General features: G+C 46.4%; 1 protein-coding gene across 1 annotated transcript in view; it reads left to right on the top strand.

The window, feature by feature from the left end:
* Positions 1–17,994, top strand: part of TMEM132D (transmembrane protein 132D) — a 176,651-nt gene that overhangs the window by 61,488 nt on the left and 97,169 nt on the right. The gene's annotated exons all lie outside the window — the stretch shown is intronic.

Raw genomic sequence — 17,994 nt, forward strand, 5'->3', positions numbered from 1 at the left:
TGTGTGTTGGTGTGTTTGTGTGCATTTCTCTAAAAGTGGCAACGCAGTTCTCTGATTCAAAAAAGGAGGCACAAAGAAATGTATTCAATAGAGGGGAGAAGGGCATATGAAGTGTGTGGAGAAATGCATGTCATGTGACAAAGTCATTGTCAATGTGTACAATGGGGGAAAAATGTACACAAAAAAGCATACACGGCAGATATAATGGGGGAAAGTATATAATGGGAAAGAAAGAAAATGTGTACAGAAGGCATTAATAGAGGAAATATTTGCAAAAGGGGTAAGGAATAGAGGCATAAACATGGATAGAAGTGCATAGAAAAGGGAAACTGTGTCCCAAAATTCCAAAGACTCTGTGATATTCCTAAGAAATTCATGAACTTCTACTGAATTGTGGTTCAATAGACCTGTCCTTCCTTCCCAACAAACAAACCACAAATATTGTAGAGTCTGCAGTAGAGAGACTTGCTCACCTGTAAACTGGTACAGCCCTTGCTCCATATCCTCCAACCTGGGACCTTCCAGTTGACTTGGACTGTACCTCCCAGCATTCCTGACTTTTGACCATGCTGACTAGGGCTGCCCGGAGTTGAATTCTTGCACATCTGGGGTGCTCCAGGTTGAGGAAGACGGTGCTGCCCCTGTTGCCGCTCTGTTCTGTTCCTGAAATCTCATGTCTCCTTTGCATCCTTCGCCCCAAGGGACCCTTAAAGAACTTCCATTAAAAAGCCAAGCAAACAAGGACCAGGATCGTGACAACTTTGCTACTCGTCCCTTTGAAGTGGATCGCAGCGCTAGTGTAAATTAAGGATGAATAATAATAATAAAAATAAAAAAGAATAGCAGTCCTTCAGTCTCCATGGTGACAAAAACTGTTCTGAGCAACGACAAGTTGAAATCCCATTTGATCTTAAGTGCCGTGCAGGCAGCACTGAGTTATTCAGGTACAATATGAGCTCCGGATGTCAAGAAGCTGACCTGAATGGCAAGAGGCGGTGGGCCACGAAACGTCTGGGGAGAGCAATCTCAGTTGACCAGTGCAATGGGAAGGAGAAGCACCAAGGATGGGGGATTGTGCTCCTTGAAAGCATCATGTGAATTAAATTCCGTCAATGCTTTCATAACGTGCTTTGCTTCTGAGGACCAGAGCAAGAGACAATGGAGGATGCTTGAGTCTTGACCACTGAGGGCCCAGGTCCTCCGCTGCATTGGAGACAAACCCTCCCTCCCCCTCCCTCCCCCGATATTTTCAGACATAGCCAATTAAATACAGAGAATCCCTCAGCTATGCAGATGATACCACTCTCACGGCAGAAAGTGAAAGGAACTAAAGAGCCTCTTGATGCGGGTGAAGGAGGAGAGTGCAAAAGTTGGCTTGAAACCCAACATGAAGAAATCTAAGATCATGGCATCCGGTCCTCTCACTTCCTGGCAAATAGATGGGGAAGAAATGGAGGTAGTGACAGATTTTATTTTCCTGGGCTCCAAGATCACTGCAGACAGGGACTGCAACCAAGAAATTAAAAGATGCTTGCTCCTGGGGAGGAAAGCTATGGCAAAACTAGACAGCATACTAAAAAGCAGAGACATCACCCTGCCGACAAAAGTGTGCATAGTCAAGACTATGGTTTTCCCAGTTGCAATTTATGTCTGTGAAAGTTGGACCACAAGGAAGGCTGAGCACCAAAGAATTGAGGCCTTTGAATTGTGGTGCTGGAGGAGACTCCTGTGAGTCCCTTGGACTGCAAGGTGATCCAACTGGTCAGTCCTAGAGGAGATCAACCCTGACTGCTCTTTAGAAGGCCAGATACTGAAGATGAGACTCAAATACTCTGGCCACCTAATGAGAAGGAAGGACTGACTGGAGAAGACCCTGATGCTGGGAATGATTGACAGCAAAAGGAGATGGGGATGGCAGAGGAAGAGGTGACTGGATGGAGTCAGTGGGTGTGAGCTTGGGTGGACTTCAAGGGATGGTGGAGGACAGAAGAGCCTGGAGGAATGTTGTCCATGGGGTCCTGATGGGCCGGACACAACTTTGCAGCTAAGCAACAACGAAAAGCTTCAAGGCCTCACGCAGAGATAGTATCAGCACTTTTTGATCAATTGTCCCCCACGCCCCATTTCATTCAGCCCAACAGCAATTTGTGCAAACGTCCAGCAAACTTTACAAATATGCAAATATGACCAAAATTCATGCCAATTCCCCTGGCTTTTGAATGCAAGGGAAGGGAAGGAAAAGGAAAGGACCAACCTGCTGCATTTTGACCCTCCCCAGCTGGATTTCATCCACACCCCCGTTAGCTGCTGAAATGCTCAAAAATGCTCAAAACTAAATTGTTAGGAAAATTGCTTGAAAAATGCATGAATTAAACCACATTGCCTACAAAAGGCATGCATTAGGAGAAATATGCGTAAAAACGTGTGCATTATTATGCAATTTAAACAGAGGAGAGAGAATATCTCAGACTCCAGGTAAACCCAACTTAATCTCAGAGTCTGAGAGTAAAAAATGAGAAAGCGAGTGCGACCTGCATGGACAGATCCATCTACCCTTTCCTGGAATTTGACGGCAGACACCACGCCCTTATATCCTTCCAAAGGCATCCTGTGCATCTAGCATTGATGGCAGTGGGATGATGAAGTAAATGGCTTTATGAACGCCTGTGCCATGCTGTGCCTGCTTTAGGATGGTGGCTAGATCAACACAGTAAAAATAGAGACTTATGGGCAGCAAAGAGATAAGTGAATGTGCACAGAATGAATTGTGCATAAGCATTGAAGCCCCTTGGGGGCTTCTCTGAGATCGGAGGAGGTGGAACTCCTTGGATTTATCCATGACTGGCTTAGCTGAGGCAAAATTTCACCAGGAAAGCAAGCGTCATTGTGGGTATCCAGGGAGTGGTGTGTTCAGGCGGGGCTGTGGATGAACCAGAAGCTTGGTGGGACCAGTAGGCATGGAACAATTCATGGTTGCCCTCAAGGTCATGTGGGTTGACTGCCTTGGTGGGTGGGGCCTTGGAGCCCAAAGAACGCTCCAGCCCGGAGCTCACCACATGGTACAACAGTGTTAGGGATGCTAAAGTCCCCGAAGAATATTGTGGTACTCTAGGAATAAAGTTTGTCATTGGCTTGTGAATGGTCGGCTCAAGCTTCCCCAGGGAAATGTCACAGTCTTTTGAAAGAGATGCATCCTTTTGCTATCTAATTACTCCCCAAAGAATGCTGGAGCGATATATCAATGTTGCATGCCTCAGCATCTTTTGCATGTGATTAGCAATAATGTATGCTAATAGGGGTCTTAAGATAGGAAATCGCTAATGTGACTTGCCTGTCAGAGAGCATTGCATCCCTGGACTCTAACCTTTCAGGGTGCTGAGGACGGAAGCATGGTGACCTTCATGTTCTCTCGAAAGCAGGGGGAAATGTTGATAGAAGGTAAGAATGGAAGCTGTCACCTTTGCTGTCCACTTTCTCTAAGTGAAATATTTCCCCACAAGTTCTTACAAAGGGAGAGAGAGACTTTTGTCCTGAATTAATCTGAATGTCACTCTGTAGTCTTCATGCTCTCAAAGTGGTTCTTTGTAGACCAGCCTGGTGTCCTCCAATTGCTTTTGGAATTGCTCTTTTATATAACTGCGCTTATGGATGACTTACATTAAGGACACTTCTAAGTGAAGCACAAAGGACAGACTTGCCTTCATGGGAAGGCCTGCTGGAAAAGATACATTTTAACCAAATGCTCAACACCAGAGGTGTGGCTGTTGTGAAAGGGCACTCCAGAAAGTGGACGCTAACACACTAAATGCCATTTCCTGAGTAACGATAGTCCAGACTTCCAAAATCTTGGGGACCACAAGGAGGGTATCTCCTTTTGAGCACAGTAACCAGCCATCTGGCTGAGGATTGAAGACTCTCTCTCATCTCCATCATGAAATCTTCAGGGCTTTGAAAGCAAGTACCAAAGGCTTAAAACAGTCAGTTACTTCAGCTCCTATCAGGCTCATCCAGCACAGTCTGTAGTCAAAGATTTGGGAAGTTATAGCCCAATACACCTAGAAGGCACCAGGTTGTGTGTTCTGGGTTCCATGGTCATAACTGGTCTCTGCTGGGTTTAAGAAGCCACTTCCTTTTCTGTGGGAGATGCTCCCTGTTGGACATGTTCTGCTTCCTCTCTCCCTCCTCCAGGCTTCCTTCTGTGAACTCAAAAATATGGAGGATTGTTCCAACTATCCCCTGCACAGTTTAAAGCTGGTGCCTTATCTACCCTTTGTCTTTTCCATTTGATGTTTTTGCAACACTCAGACGCCAATCTCTCCTCCTGCGCCCTAGGCGAATTTTTCCAAATAGCTTGAAATTGACCTCTTGCCCTCTGGTACCTCCTCACAACGCAGCAGCAGCTCTGCACTGTGTTTAGCCAACACCTTGAAATTAATTTTGCAGAAGCAGCAACAACTTAAGGCCAAAGGGGGCTGTTATTTCATTTGCACTGAGTGGGAATTAAGGCATTATGTGACTAGCTACCATCTAGTAGGGGCATTATTTTTTTTAAAAGTCACAGTGAAGAATTCTTTCATGCACAGGTTGCATTTTTGCATGAGCAGTTTCGATTTGCCTTTGAATTGTTGGAGGAGAGATGAGCCAAGGTGCTTTTTAATGGCTGGGAGCAGGAAGGGCTGGTCTGTGCTGGCACAGCACAGTGCTTTTGCATGCAAGTCTTCTGCATATTTGGGTACCCGTGTAGATCCTGTGGAAATGGCGCATTTATAGAAACAGGGCTGGAATAGCTGGCTTAGTGCCGGGTCTGAGGGCATGTGTTAGTAGAGCCCAGCTGAATTTGCAGGTTAGACATGAAGTCTCTGGGGGTGGTGTCCAAACTCCACTATGACCGCTGCCTAGCAGGAGCCAGGGAGCACACAAGCCAGCAGTCAAGGGGTTCAGCTCTCCTTGCTCTTGCTGTGTCCACCCCTGCTTCTGGCTTGGACGGGGCCAGGCACCAGAGGAGGAATGCCCACTTTCCGTTCAACCTGGCCATGAAACATGTTTGCAAAGTGCCCAACACACGCTTGTGTTTGCAGCACTCTCCTTTCCCAGTTCAGTTTGTGCAAATTTCCTTGTGTGTGCCGATTTTCTCAGTAGACTGGGTAGTGCTACTTTAGTCATGGGAGGACACCTGTGCGAACTGGGGACACATGGCACAAAACTTCCAGTTGGTGGCTGCTTCATTTGAGCAAGTCCCTCCTCTGCACAGTGATTGCAAATGCAGGCCAGAGTTGCGCAGGAGCGCGAGAATCCCGGCAGCCATGAATTTTGTTCATCCCCCCATCACTAGCTTGGACTGGAGAGAGACGGGTTCCAATATTTGCTCATCCACAGAGACCCGTGAATGGTCATGGGCCAGACACGATCTCTCAGGTAGCACACCTTCTCAAGAAGATAATATGGGATGATCCCATCGGTGCCATTCCGAATTCCTGGAATAAGAGCAGGAAAATGTTTAACAAGTGAGCAAATCAATCTCCATCTACAGTCAACAAGGTATCAAACACGCTCCATTGGGGTGCCACAGCCAATAACCAAAGAGGGTCAGGCTTGTTGATAGACTGGTTGGTTTTTAACATTAGCTCCATTTTTCCAAAGCATGTTTCCCAAAAAAGCTGCCTCTTATTTTTAATCATTCCCTTGCCATGCAAACACTCTGGTACTTTGGGTTAGAATCCAAGAAAGAAAGTTTGTTTGGCTGTCCTTCTGTGATCATTTAGTTGATGTCCTCCTTTTAGTATTTAATATTTATCTCTTGCCGCCGTTGCTGCCTCCCGCTGCCTTGATTGCTGGTACTGTGATGTTTTCTCCTTAAGCCACATTGAAAGTAGATTGGAAAATGTTAAATATTTTATAGATAAAATATACATAAAATTCCTGCTTACTGTGATGTGCATGGAAATGTTCAGTGAGCTTGTCCTGCCAGACACAGAGAAGAATTTCGGAGTAATTCTGTGCCCAAGCAGAAATCTGGGAGTAGATGGTTCTCACAACATGGCCTCAGCATTTTTCAAGTTGAACCCGAAGTTCGTTGAAGAATTTCTTGGGTGAAAATGCAGTAGGGCTTCTGGGGAGACTCAAAAGTGTTGCCAAACTGTCCCTCGTTCATGTTTTGTACTGTTATCATGAGGGAAGCATGGATAATTCTGTTGCTTGAAATTGATAATTATGTTTATCTGTGTTTTGGGAAATGTCAGGTGTTTTTAATTCCCTATCTGCCCTTGGATAGAATTGCCTTTTTGCCAGGTATGCAAGAATTATGTTCTATTTGCAAAGTGTGTATTAGCACTACTGCACTTTAGTACTAGTGCAAATCCACACACACACACAGGCTAAAACATGGTTGGCAAGTCCACTAAACTGATGTGGTTTGGAAAGAACAAGTCTCCCACAGAAGGGAAAACAAAAGCAACAAAACCCACACAATGTGGAATCCTAAAAGTCCAAACTCATTTGGCCTTTAAATCCACATCCACCTGTCCTGAATTTGCTTTTCCTGATGAATGAGATGGGTGCGAATTTCATTCATTTCGATCTTGGAAGTATCTTCATGAAAGAAGAACTTACCAAACTTTGCAAGAGTCTTCAGGAACAGGAAGAAAGAAATCGGGAGGAAAAGAAAAAGCATGTTAGAGGAAGAGAAGCTGACATACTAGAACAAAAACACACTGAAGATAGGCAGTTTTCCCCTCCGAGAAGAGCGAATGACTCAAAGGTGAATGTCTGGTGCAACAAGTCATCGGCACATCACAGTAAATCAAAATGTCCTTTTCAAATGGATGCCGCACCCTTGACATTTTATTTGTGCCATTTTTATGCAGAGTCTTTTTTTTTGGGGGGGGGTCCTTTTAAAGATGGAAAGGTAGCAAGAAGAGGGCCATGGGGAATTCACCTGACAAGATCCATTAGAGAGTTCCATGCACTCTGGCATGAGAACAGAAGGGACAACCTTATGCAGTGCCTTCTGGTAAATACTCCCAGGGCCTCTTCTTGGTTCAGCACAGTGGGGCTTACCTCACTTCTACAGCTCAGCCTTATTTTGCAGTTGTTCATTAAATCTGTGCTTTTGCAGTTGTTCATTAAATCATTAAAGGCTGGTTTTGATCTGGCCTGAAATGCTTCCCACTGGGACGGCAGCATAGTTCCTTATCTGAAGGACTATTTGGCCCCACTGGCTTCAGCAGCTAGCCAGCTTCCTTTCTTGCTTCATGCAGAGGCCTGGCCAATGCAAAGCGAGGAATGGGACGGTCTTTCTGGGTGAGAGCAAGCTTAGCAGGTGAGCACGGACGGGCTGGCAGCCAGACTGCGCCACTGAGGAACACGAGGGAAGAGGGGTGTATGTAGGGGGCGGCCAAGGTTTCACGAGCTGAAAAAACTATCGAGGGTGGGAAGGAGATCCCAGTTGTCCAATGAACAGTTCGTGGACCTTTTAGTGGCCTACAATATTTTCTGTATTGTGCAGCGTGTGACTAGTGAGCACAGCATCCACTTGTGAATGATTCCAAGATTGCAGAACTGAAGGAAGATGAAGCATGTGTCCCTCTTTTCTTCCTTCCTTCCTTCCTTCCTTCCTTCCTTCCTTCCTTCCTTCCTTAGGGGTGGCACCTATTAGCATAGTTTCCAGCAACACTGGTGTTTTTGTCTGACTGAATTTCCATTCCGTTTCACTAAAGAAACCACTGGACTTCAAGTCCATGGAATGTGCCTGACTCAGGAGAAGCTGCCCCCTTGCAGGATCTATAGGTCGGAGTCCTAGAAATCCAACTCATTTCTCCGACATCTTACTTATATGTACCGGGCTGCATTTGAAGATCTCTGCTGTGTGCATCCACCGTTGTTTCTTAAGAACACGAGGTGACTGACAGCCTGACATGTCAGAGGCTTGAGTCCTAGCAAAGGACTGAATATGCACCCTGCGTTTGAGGAGGTAGGCAGCAAAGGACGCATCCTCTCTCTCTCTCTCTCTCCCATTAAAAGAACAAATTTTCACAGATGGAAAGTATGCAAGAAGAATGGACCCGCAATATATGGAATATATGGGAATTACCAGAGCATTTCAAAGGAGGATCACTACTCTTCCTTTCAGCATCTTCCACCTGAGGCAGTCCCCTCACTTTGCCTTATGGTAGGACCAGCCATGGACCATTGGAAGAATTCCTGCCCTAGAGGCTTACCTGAATGAAGTCTCTGAGCTATGCAGTGGAAAGGTTGAGATATGCTGGAGAGCTCGCCTAGACCAAAGAGAAAGCTAGCGTGAGTGACAGCTGAGTCTTCCTTGTTGGAAATGGGGAAGTGGTGAGCACATTGATCACTTGAGAAGAGCAGGTCTAAAACGCTTTGTTGCCAATCTGTCACCTCCGTGTCAGTTTTACACCTTTCCTACCCGTTAACAGGTGGATGCGTTTCCTTCCCCTGGTTATTTATCCTCCCCAGGCAAGGGTTATTACATGCTGTCTCCTTCTTGGCTGCATGCTAATAAATTTTCACCACCACCACTGAAAAACTGGGCCAAACAGATGGTGCAGGGACTCGTTTATCATTATTTCTGCCTTTGTGTCGCACAAGAAATGAGGAGCTGAGACAAGCAGATGAAGGCGAGCGGGGGGGGGGATGGGATTCCATCCTCCTTAGGCTGACCTCAGAGCTCCTGAGCTCGGGCCATGTGGTTTGGTTCTGTTCAGTTCTAATTTTGAGGATATCCATGTCTCCCCCTCCCAAAATAGCTTTTAAATGATAAAACTGAAGTTGGTGAATCTAAAAAGCAAGATCAGAATTCTTTTGGGATGGCAATGAGCTAATTTCAAATCTGTCCTTTCTCTGATGGTTCCTATTAACTTACACACACACACAGGAGTGATTCAGACATAATGCCAAACCAGAGGTAGGCAGCTGAGTTTCCTCCAGGCATTTTGGTAATAGCTGATCATTGGCGGTGCTGATCATTGGGAGTTGTAGGCCACTAACATCCTGAGGGTGCCTGGTGTCCTTCTCATCTGCTACAGCATAGTTTAGTATATGGCAAAACTCATCCTCCCCCAGGCTTCCATGCCTGTCCCCCTCCCCACCCTCTTCCTGTAGAGTTGTAAAAGAGACTTTGGACATGTTTGCTTTTGATTTGATGAACTACACTTTTCCATTTTCTCCAAATCCACATGGAATATGGTGAACTTTAATGTTGGCTAGTGGAAACAAGCCAGCTTCAAATGACTATTTGTGAAGTTAGCTTTCATTAACCATGGTTAAGATAATTAAAAGTGTAAGGTTTAATTGAGCTTAATCAAGAGTCAGTGTTGTGTAGTGGTTAAGAGTCCCAATGGGTCTGGACTCAGGCAGTTTGGGTCCCAGTCCATGCTTGGCCATGGAGCCAACTGGGTGATTTTGGGCCAGGCGCAGACTCTCACCCAGGGCTGCTGTTGTGGGAACAAGATTGAGATCAGGAGGAGAATGTCTTTCTGCAAAAAAGAAGGCAGGATATAGTCTAATACATACATACATGGTTCAGATGGCACAGCAAACTGTAATTAATCTAAACCATAAAAAGACGCTTCTGATCTTTTTTATCCTGGTTGCACCAGAAGAGGAGACAGATGTGCATAGACTTCGAGGCCACTGTTGTTGTCACAGTGCAAGAGTACATCCAGTTACAGCCGGGGAGGGTCACCTGACTGGGGTCATGAAAGTTCATCCCATACTGCCCTAGGTAGGCTTTCAAGTGCCAAGGGAATCTGTGTTTTGCTGCAACACACAAACACTCCAACGATCTGGAATTTTAAGCAGATGCAGATCTATAAAGTCTGTTGTGTATCTGTTCCTCAGTGTGAAGCCACAGAGTGGAGGGAGGGGGGCAGAGGGTCTATTTGAATTGATTCATGCTTTTGTAGACTAATCAATCTATTGGAGAAACTTGATGGTAAAGCTTTTACTAAAGCATTTGAATTGCAAACAGAAGAATGACACACACACACATGGTGAACGCTTGTGAAATATAGGACAGGAAGACTCATGGATGCCTGACTTCACTATTATTATCTGAACTTTACTTGGAAGCGTGATTTAGTTCTCTCCCTTTCTTGGATGCAACCCACTGTTTCTGTTCATTTGAATGGGAAAAGTTGTGCATTTGGTCTCCAAAGTGGACATTTCCCAAACACACATTTTGTGAATGCAAATTCAAATTTGAGAATCCACAAGTCTTTTTAGAGATCGTGTATTCCCATTCATATTTTGGGCTGCAAATGGGGCCTTGCCAGTGACCTACAAAGGGAAAAAAACCCCATATGTCCCTAGTTAAAAAATATATATTGTGCATTCCAGGATGTCTGCTTACATGTTGTGTGTATTCAGTCAGAATTTGGATGCCCTCAGTGTCTTTTCAGGGACGCAGGTGGCACAGTGGTTTAAACCGCTGTGCTGCTGGGCTGGTTGATCAAAAGGTTGCCAGTTCGAATCTGCACAGTGGGGTGAGTTCCCGTTGCTCCGTCCCAGCTCCTGCCAGCCTTGCAGTTCCAAAGCATGCAAATGCAAGTAGATAAAAAGGCACCACTTCGGTGGGCAGGTAACCGTTCCGTGCACTTCGGTGTTTAGTCATGCCGGCCACATGACCACAGAGACTGTCTGCGGACAAACGCTGGCTCCCTCGGCTAGGAAACGGAGATGAGCACCACCCCCTGGAGTCAAGCATGACTGGACTTTAACATCAAGGGGAAACCTTCATCTTTATCTTTTTATCAGTTTCTTTTCCATTGCAGCTAAAATTCTCAAACGATTGTCTTTTTTAAAACGCTCTCTATTATAAAACTTGGCTTTCTTGCATGCATCAAAAGCAACCCAAAACAGCAAGTCTGTGATGCTGAGGGATGTTCTGAAGGCCTCCATGGGAAAAACCACCATCTTAGCTAGCTTTCTGCCAGGACTTTCCATTTGCATCCAGTTGTCTCCTTCATAATGAGCCTTTCCTTGATTGCCTTTGCTGCAACTTGTGGGGAGAGAGAAGCAGTCGCTTGCAACTAATAATCACTTTGTAGGCAGGAGCAGAGGGTGCAATCGGATGGAAATGAGGAGGACTTTTGGCCCACTGAACTTCAGCAGGTGCGGACTTGGTGCACTGAAAGAAACAGGGACGTCAGTAAAGATTGACTGTGTTTATCAGAGAGTCACATACTTCCTGAATTAAGTCTCTGCCGCTTCTCTGATACACACCAAGAGGTTACCCCCGCCTTGGAAAAGTCTGACGAAGGATTGGGTTCTGCTTCTCCCTCCCTCCCTCTTTTTCCACCCCTCGTACCTCCTCTCGCACACACTTTGTGCACAGCCACAAACTGCCAGTTGCAATTCTGAGGTTTTGAGATCAAGGAAGGGACTGTAGAGAGAATTTAACAGCTTTTTTGTCTGGGTCAAAGCGAACAATCCGAGGTGGCAATGTTTTCTCTCAACACTCAGTTTGTGCTAATATGGCCTTCCCCTTCCCCTGCCATGTTGTTTGATTCCCAGTGTTCCTTTGTGACAGTTGATGCTGCTTCCCGACTGTATTGGTCCTAGCTCAGCCAATCAGGGATCCTTTCCTGAATGGGATGACATGAGGAAAAGGCACCGGCAAGCCAATTGGCTTGTGTCATGATGCTGCGGAGAGTAAGTGAGGCCACTGAAAGGGGAGAGATTTATGTCTCAGAAAAGTGGCCAAAGGGGGCGGTGTGTATCAGTCTTGGCAGAAGTCAGCTTGTGCCCAACCCTGATTAAAAGCATGGGAGGGCTTTTAGCCAACAGGTCTGCTTCTGAAAAAAGCAAGTGCTTTCTTATTGTCTGCCCAAGGTCATTGCCTTGTCCTCGGCCAGTGTGCTGCATCCAAGAAGTGGAAAGCAGAGAAGACCTCCTCATCAAGGAGGGGGGACCTAAATACGGGGCCTGACATGCACCGAAATCTGGGGTGGGTGAAGGTGCACCTGCCGAGAACTCGGAAGCTGTGCACCTGGGCAATATGCAATTCAGAAAACCTGCAGGAGGGCTGGTCCGTCCCGACGGGGCACCCCCATCATATCCTATAGCAACAGCACTTCATCTGAACTGAAGCTTGACTCCTGCAGCAGCAAGGGCATCCCATGAAGACTGTCACCCAAGAGGATGTCACGAGCAAGTTTCTCCCTCCCTCTTGCCACTCCATCAGACTTACAACTTAGAGAACTTGGACGCACAATCTTTTTATTGGAGCATAATCAGTTACAGAACAGCATGATTCAAAGTAGCCTTCTCCTTGAGATGTGGAAGTAGCATCTGCCCATGTGAAGAGTGGAATCCCAACCAAGACATCCCCTCCTTCCCTCCACCCCTCCACCCAACAGGATCTGATGCTCCTGCCTTTGACAACCAGACAGAGGGAACATTGGACACTTCTCGATTGGTTCACTCACTTGGCTTGTCCTCTCTTTGCCGGGTCAAGGGACTCACACTTAATCTCCTCCCCCACCCCGCAGGATGCCACTGAGACATCCAGATGCCAGCCCCATCTTTTCATCCCTTTCTGTCTTTACTCAGCTGGATGGCAGGGTGGTCCCTGTCCAATATCTATGCTAAGAACTTGGGTAGCCTAGGAAATCCAGGACCTCCCAGTCCATTGGATGTTATCCTTCCATCATCCAGGACAGGGTTGGCTTTTGGGGCTGACCAGACACTGCGGGATGGCAAATTCCACCACCCCACACCATTGGCTATGCTGTCTGGGGCTGATGGGAGCATCAGTCCAGCAACTTCTGCAGGACCACATTTGCCTAATGTCAGGTAAGCATCTCATGAAGTTGGTGCAGAAGATCAGTGTTAATCCAGGGTGGGAAGAACTTGGTGGAAAAATACTACTCGCCAATCATATGCATTATGAGGAGGAGGTTGCATTCCAAACCAGGTACAGTCCACCTTGTGAGATCGATCCTGTTGACCATAGAAGGAAATCTTCTGCTGGGTAAAGCTGCTCACATCTGTGCAGCTGTGCAATGGAGAAAGCTGTCCCACAAAACATTCTGCCTCTTGGCCATCCTAACCCTGTAGCCCTCAGTAGGGGGTTTTGTTTGGGGTGCTTTTGCTTGTGGTTACGGAGGCTCAGGGAATTGCTACGTAAAAGCCCATCCTCCCCTTTCCTTCAAATTTTCTTTGAGAAGCAGCAGCTTGCCCATTCACGTTCCTGAAGGTCATTGCTGAAGCCTGAAAGACCTGACAGTCATGGATTTCCATCTCTCTGGATTAGCATATTTTAGATCCAGACTGATAGTTAAATAATGCTTGCATTCAACGCACCAGGGGTGTTTGCTGGGTTTTTAATAGTAAGCTCAATAACACGAGCATTCTTTTCATAAAGAAAGTTTATGCCAGTTTGGCCTAACGGCCCGGGCGAGTTGATTAAAGCTTTGCAAGGCTCTATTGATGCTCCTAATAAAGAAATCACTACCGCAGCATTTTCCCTCCCGCTTAAATTAACAGCAAGGAAAGTCTGAGGAGGACTGAAACAGAGGGAATGTGTGTGTCTCTGTGTGAGACAGAAAGGCAGAGACATGTTTGTATGAGAAAGACAGGTGAGAGAGACCTATAGACACATCAAGAGGAAGATTGTATGAGAGTTTCAGTCCAGTTCATTGTTTATCCCGATTTCGTCAGTTCCTGACCTTGGGCCTGTGACTATGCCTTGACTTATTGTGTCTGCCTCGGTTCTTGTCACCTGGGTGCCAGTGCCTCCGTCTTGTTTCCTGCCAAGCTGTCCCAGACCGTGCCAAGGAGGGGCAACAGGATCTGCTGCTGATCGCGTCAAAAGGCTGACCCGTTCAGAGAGAGGGCCTCCACGGAGGGATTCTGGAGCTGGTGCACTCGCCTGACACATGCGCTGGGGCAACAGGCACTCCCCCTTTCAGTTACTGGAGGAGTGGGCTGAACCGTAAAGGAGGCTCCATCTACACATGGCACCAGCAAAACCTAAGGAGGAATCCCTGGGCGAAGCATAGCAACAGTGGCTTACCATGGAGAGCACCAAGCAGTGGTTGATAGGGTACGCTGGAGGGTGTCTTGACCGCTGGCTTGGCGTCACTCCACTGGGGCCCACTGGCCATCGCTGCTCTCCCACCCATGTGGATGCCCATTCAAGGATGCCCCTCGGGAAGCCAGGAAGGCCCACTACGCATACGGATAAGCTTGAATGTCTATGAAGCTGACCAACAGTATCTGCCGCAGACGGGCTTATCCTCAGTTATGCCAGTTCCGCAAAGGTATCTGAGTTTGTGCCTTTTTCAGAGCAGGGTGTGCTAATTCATGCTGAAGTTATGTGCATCAGTTCAAGGGCACAAGTGTTAACTGTTGTGCACCACCCAGAGAGCTTTGGTGATTGGGCGGTATAGGCATGCAACCTATAAATGCATGTATGGTGTGAGTGCAGCATTTGCACTACTAAATTTGCACATGTTAACAGTAACACTAGTGCTAGGATAAAATTCTGCTGCCGAAACCTAAACAAAACATCTGATTGCATCATTGAGAAGGTTCTGGAATGCAAGAACACAACCCGGCAGTCTGCAAGCTGCAGACACAGGATTTAACAGAATCCCTATGTCTCAAGATGTGAATGTTATCTTTTCAAACTGCAGGGGGAATCAGCAACAGCAGGACACACTCTTGGGCTACTTCCCGCCTGTTTCCAGTCTTTTCAAGGAAAAAGATTCCCTAGAGAGTAGCTGGTATGTCCCATCCTAAAGCAGATGTGGTGTCAAAAGAACTTTTCCCTTTGCACCTACTTAGTACTTTTAGTAATTTCTAGATAATTCCAAGACCAGAGCTGAACCATCCTAATGCTTTGGCTGGACTGTTTAAAGAGATTTATAAACCCTAAAAGAGCAGGAGGTATGCAGAGCTGAGATACAACCTTGGAAGCTGTGCCGTTAGCATCAATATATGTTGGCAATCCTCAGCATTTAATAAAGGTTAAGGAACTGGCTGGACTTCAAAAGACAGAATGGTTAGATTTATTAGATCATGGACTGGATTTGCAGCAGGTTCATGGGAGGAGCAGCTGAGCTATTTAATCCAGGCCTGGAACAATGCTTTCCAATGAGTCAGCTTGCTCCCCCCATGAGTAACTTGTCTACATAGTTTCCATATAGCTTGAAGTGCCTGATTCTACCTAACCTTAGAAGCTAAGTGGAATCGGGCCTGGTTAGAATCTGTATGGGTGACTTGCATGTATGAGTCCATGTTTATTGTTGTAAACTGGCCAGAGAGCCTTGGCTACAGGCAGTATAGAAATGTTAATAATAGAACATGCAAAACAGGTGGCTTATCACTCCATTTGCCTTCAGCTTCCTCCTTTGTTCCTTGGCTTCTCCCCTTCCCTGAGATCCAGAGCTGGTCAGTATCTTCCATTTTGAGGAAGGTTCTTTAGATCTTTCTCCTGAATGTAGGGTGGACTTCCCAGCCTGGTGTCATCCAGATATTGTTTACTGTAACTCACAGCATTCCTGATTATTGCCAATGCTGATTATGGCCGATGAGAGCTGAGGACCAAAACATTTATAAGACACCAGGTTAAAGGAAGCCACTGTGGTGGTCTTGCCACCATAAGCTCTTTGGAGCCAAGGTAGAAAATCAAGTGTGCAAAATATTCATGTTGGTATGATTTCTATTGTGGGTCAAGCCATCCTGGAGGCCTTTGTAGCCATGCTTACCAGTAGGATCTTTGTGTTCATCTGGGCTAAATGAGAGTATCGTGGGACATTGGAAAGCATCTGCTGAAGGAACTCATTAACGTAATGCTCTTCTTCGTTGCTGTAACAAGGCATCAAGCCAATAGTAAAGGTCAAGACATTTTCAGTTCCACTTGACATTGGAGTGGAATACGCCAATTGCTCAGTCTATGCCAACAATTCCCATTAGAGCACAGCAGAGCACCAAGTGCCAGCTGAAATATGGGTCATGACTAAGAGGAAAGATGTGAGCTTTGGTAGAACTGGAGCTTCTTAAAGAAGAATCTTCTGCACTGCGTTGAATTTCATTATGGTCCTGAAATAAAGTGTGGCTCAAATGAGCCAGAAGCTCCGTTGGATCATCACCACCGTAAATAAATAGACCACTCACAAGAGGTGATTTGAGACTTCAAGAGTGGGAAGGGGGTGGGACAACCTGGGCCTTCTCTCCCGGCCGACTAGCGTGCCTCTTGAGCCAAAGCTTCGTCTTGAGTCCTTGCTGTTTTATCATTGGATTATTGGGTTGCTTATGGGACTCGGACAATGCTCCAAGCATGAGCTGAACTGAGCCACTTCTGGCCTTTCCTGAGTTCTTTCCTCCAAAATGACCAGAATCAAAGCCAGACCATGGATGGGACTTCATATGGAACTGGACTTTGGAAAACCCACCTCCCGAAGCAGCAACTTTTGCCTTTGTTTCTCCAAATGCTGATATTGGGGGAGGAGGTTGAGTGGCTGATGGGTCCATCTACTCATCATAAGGCAGGGGCTCTCCAAGCACTGTGCTTTTTGGGAAGGGCAAGGATGGTGCTGAGAAGACCATTTCTGCCATGTAAGAAAACCCATAAGGTGCAGAGAGTGTAAACCAGGTAACATCCCCATAAAAATGAACTAAAAGAAATTTCTCATGCATCTCTAATTTTGCCATGGAGGAGGGTGCTACCTCCTGATGGCACCTCAATCCAGCAAACCTGTCAGACCACCTGATGATGGTACCTCTTCACCTGGCCCAGCTCTGTCCCTCTCCTGCTGTCCTTTGTTCTGAGTGGAAATTGCAGGGGGAGCCCTGTTCCATTTATTTAATGGCTTTGGCTTCCCATAGTTCAGAGTTTTGCACAGACTGGAGAGTCCGTGGCTTTGATTTATTTCACTAAGTATTGGCGACACTCACTGTTTCAAATGATTTCTTCTTTGATGAATTATTTCTCCTTTCTTTGGTGATTCCAAACGGTTTTGCAGTGCTTTCTACTTCAAATGCCAAGTGAAGAGATTTATACCCCACTCCCTTTTGTTGAGTTTTACATCCAACAGAGATTTATATGCATGTCAAGATCACTGGTTGCGTTCATGTCTTTGTGGGCGTGTGTGGTTCTGATTTGGGAATGGACAGCTTTGACTTTTGACAAACATCCTCATCTTAATCTGGTCAGCAGAAGAATCTAGAGCAGGGTCTCAAACTCGCGGCACATGGGCCAATTGCCGGGCCGAGCGGGGCACGGGGGAGGGGCCCTGCGGCCTTCAAAGCACCGGGGGCGCCCGGCCCGGCCTCTGGATGAGCGGCCCACCACCACCGCGGGGGTGGAATACTCGATGCAGTCCAGCCTCACCCAGACTCTACTTCCAGCGGCCTCCAAGTGAGTTGAGTTTGAGACCCCTGCTCTAGATGGAGGAAGAGTAGATATGAGTGGTGGCGATTATTCTGGGGAAGGTTTTGAATGTGATCAGAATGCAAAGGAGCATTATAGAAGCCAGCCAATTTGTCTGCCATATTTTTAGGTTATTTGCTCCCCTTATCGCCCTTGGGATGGGGAGATGCTTGGATGTACACACAAATTCCCTTCCCACTTGCTTAAGACAAGAAGGCTGTCTTTCTCAGCGCTTCCAGACTGATCCAAACCTTTTTAAAAAATGCTATCAAGCGCACAAGGCATCCTTTCACGTGGGGCGATTCCAATTAAAGCCTGATTAAAATCTACATTGTTAATCTGCAGTTAATAAATTAATGGAGCCAATTAGTCAATTAAAGCCTTCCGTCCTAATTGGGCAGCTCTTCTGCACTTCCTCTTTCTTCCAAGTGTGAATGCTTGTGTGAACTTTCCACTCCTTCCCTGGCTCTTATCCAGGAGTGATTAAAACGTGGAATTTGTAATCATGTCCTCCTGAAAGGATGTCAATTTGGAACATTCCAACTACAAATTAAAACATCTTATAGAGACTCTTTCTCTGCCCCACCCTCTTTGTTGAA

The sequence above is a fragment of the Varanus komodoensis genome, unplaced genomic scaffold (genome assembly GCF_004798865.1).
Source record: "Varanus komodoensis strain SLA01 unplaced genomic scaffold, ASM479886v1 scaffold38, whole genome shotgun sequence".
Lineage (NCBI taxonomy): Eukaryota > Metazoa > Chordata > Lepidosauria > Squamata > Varanidae > Varanus > Varanus komodoensis.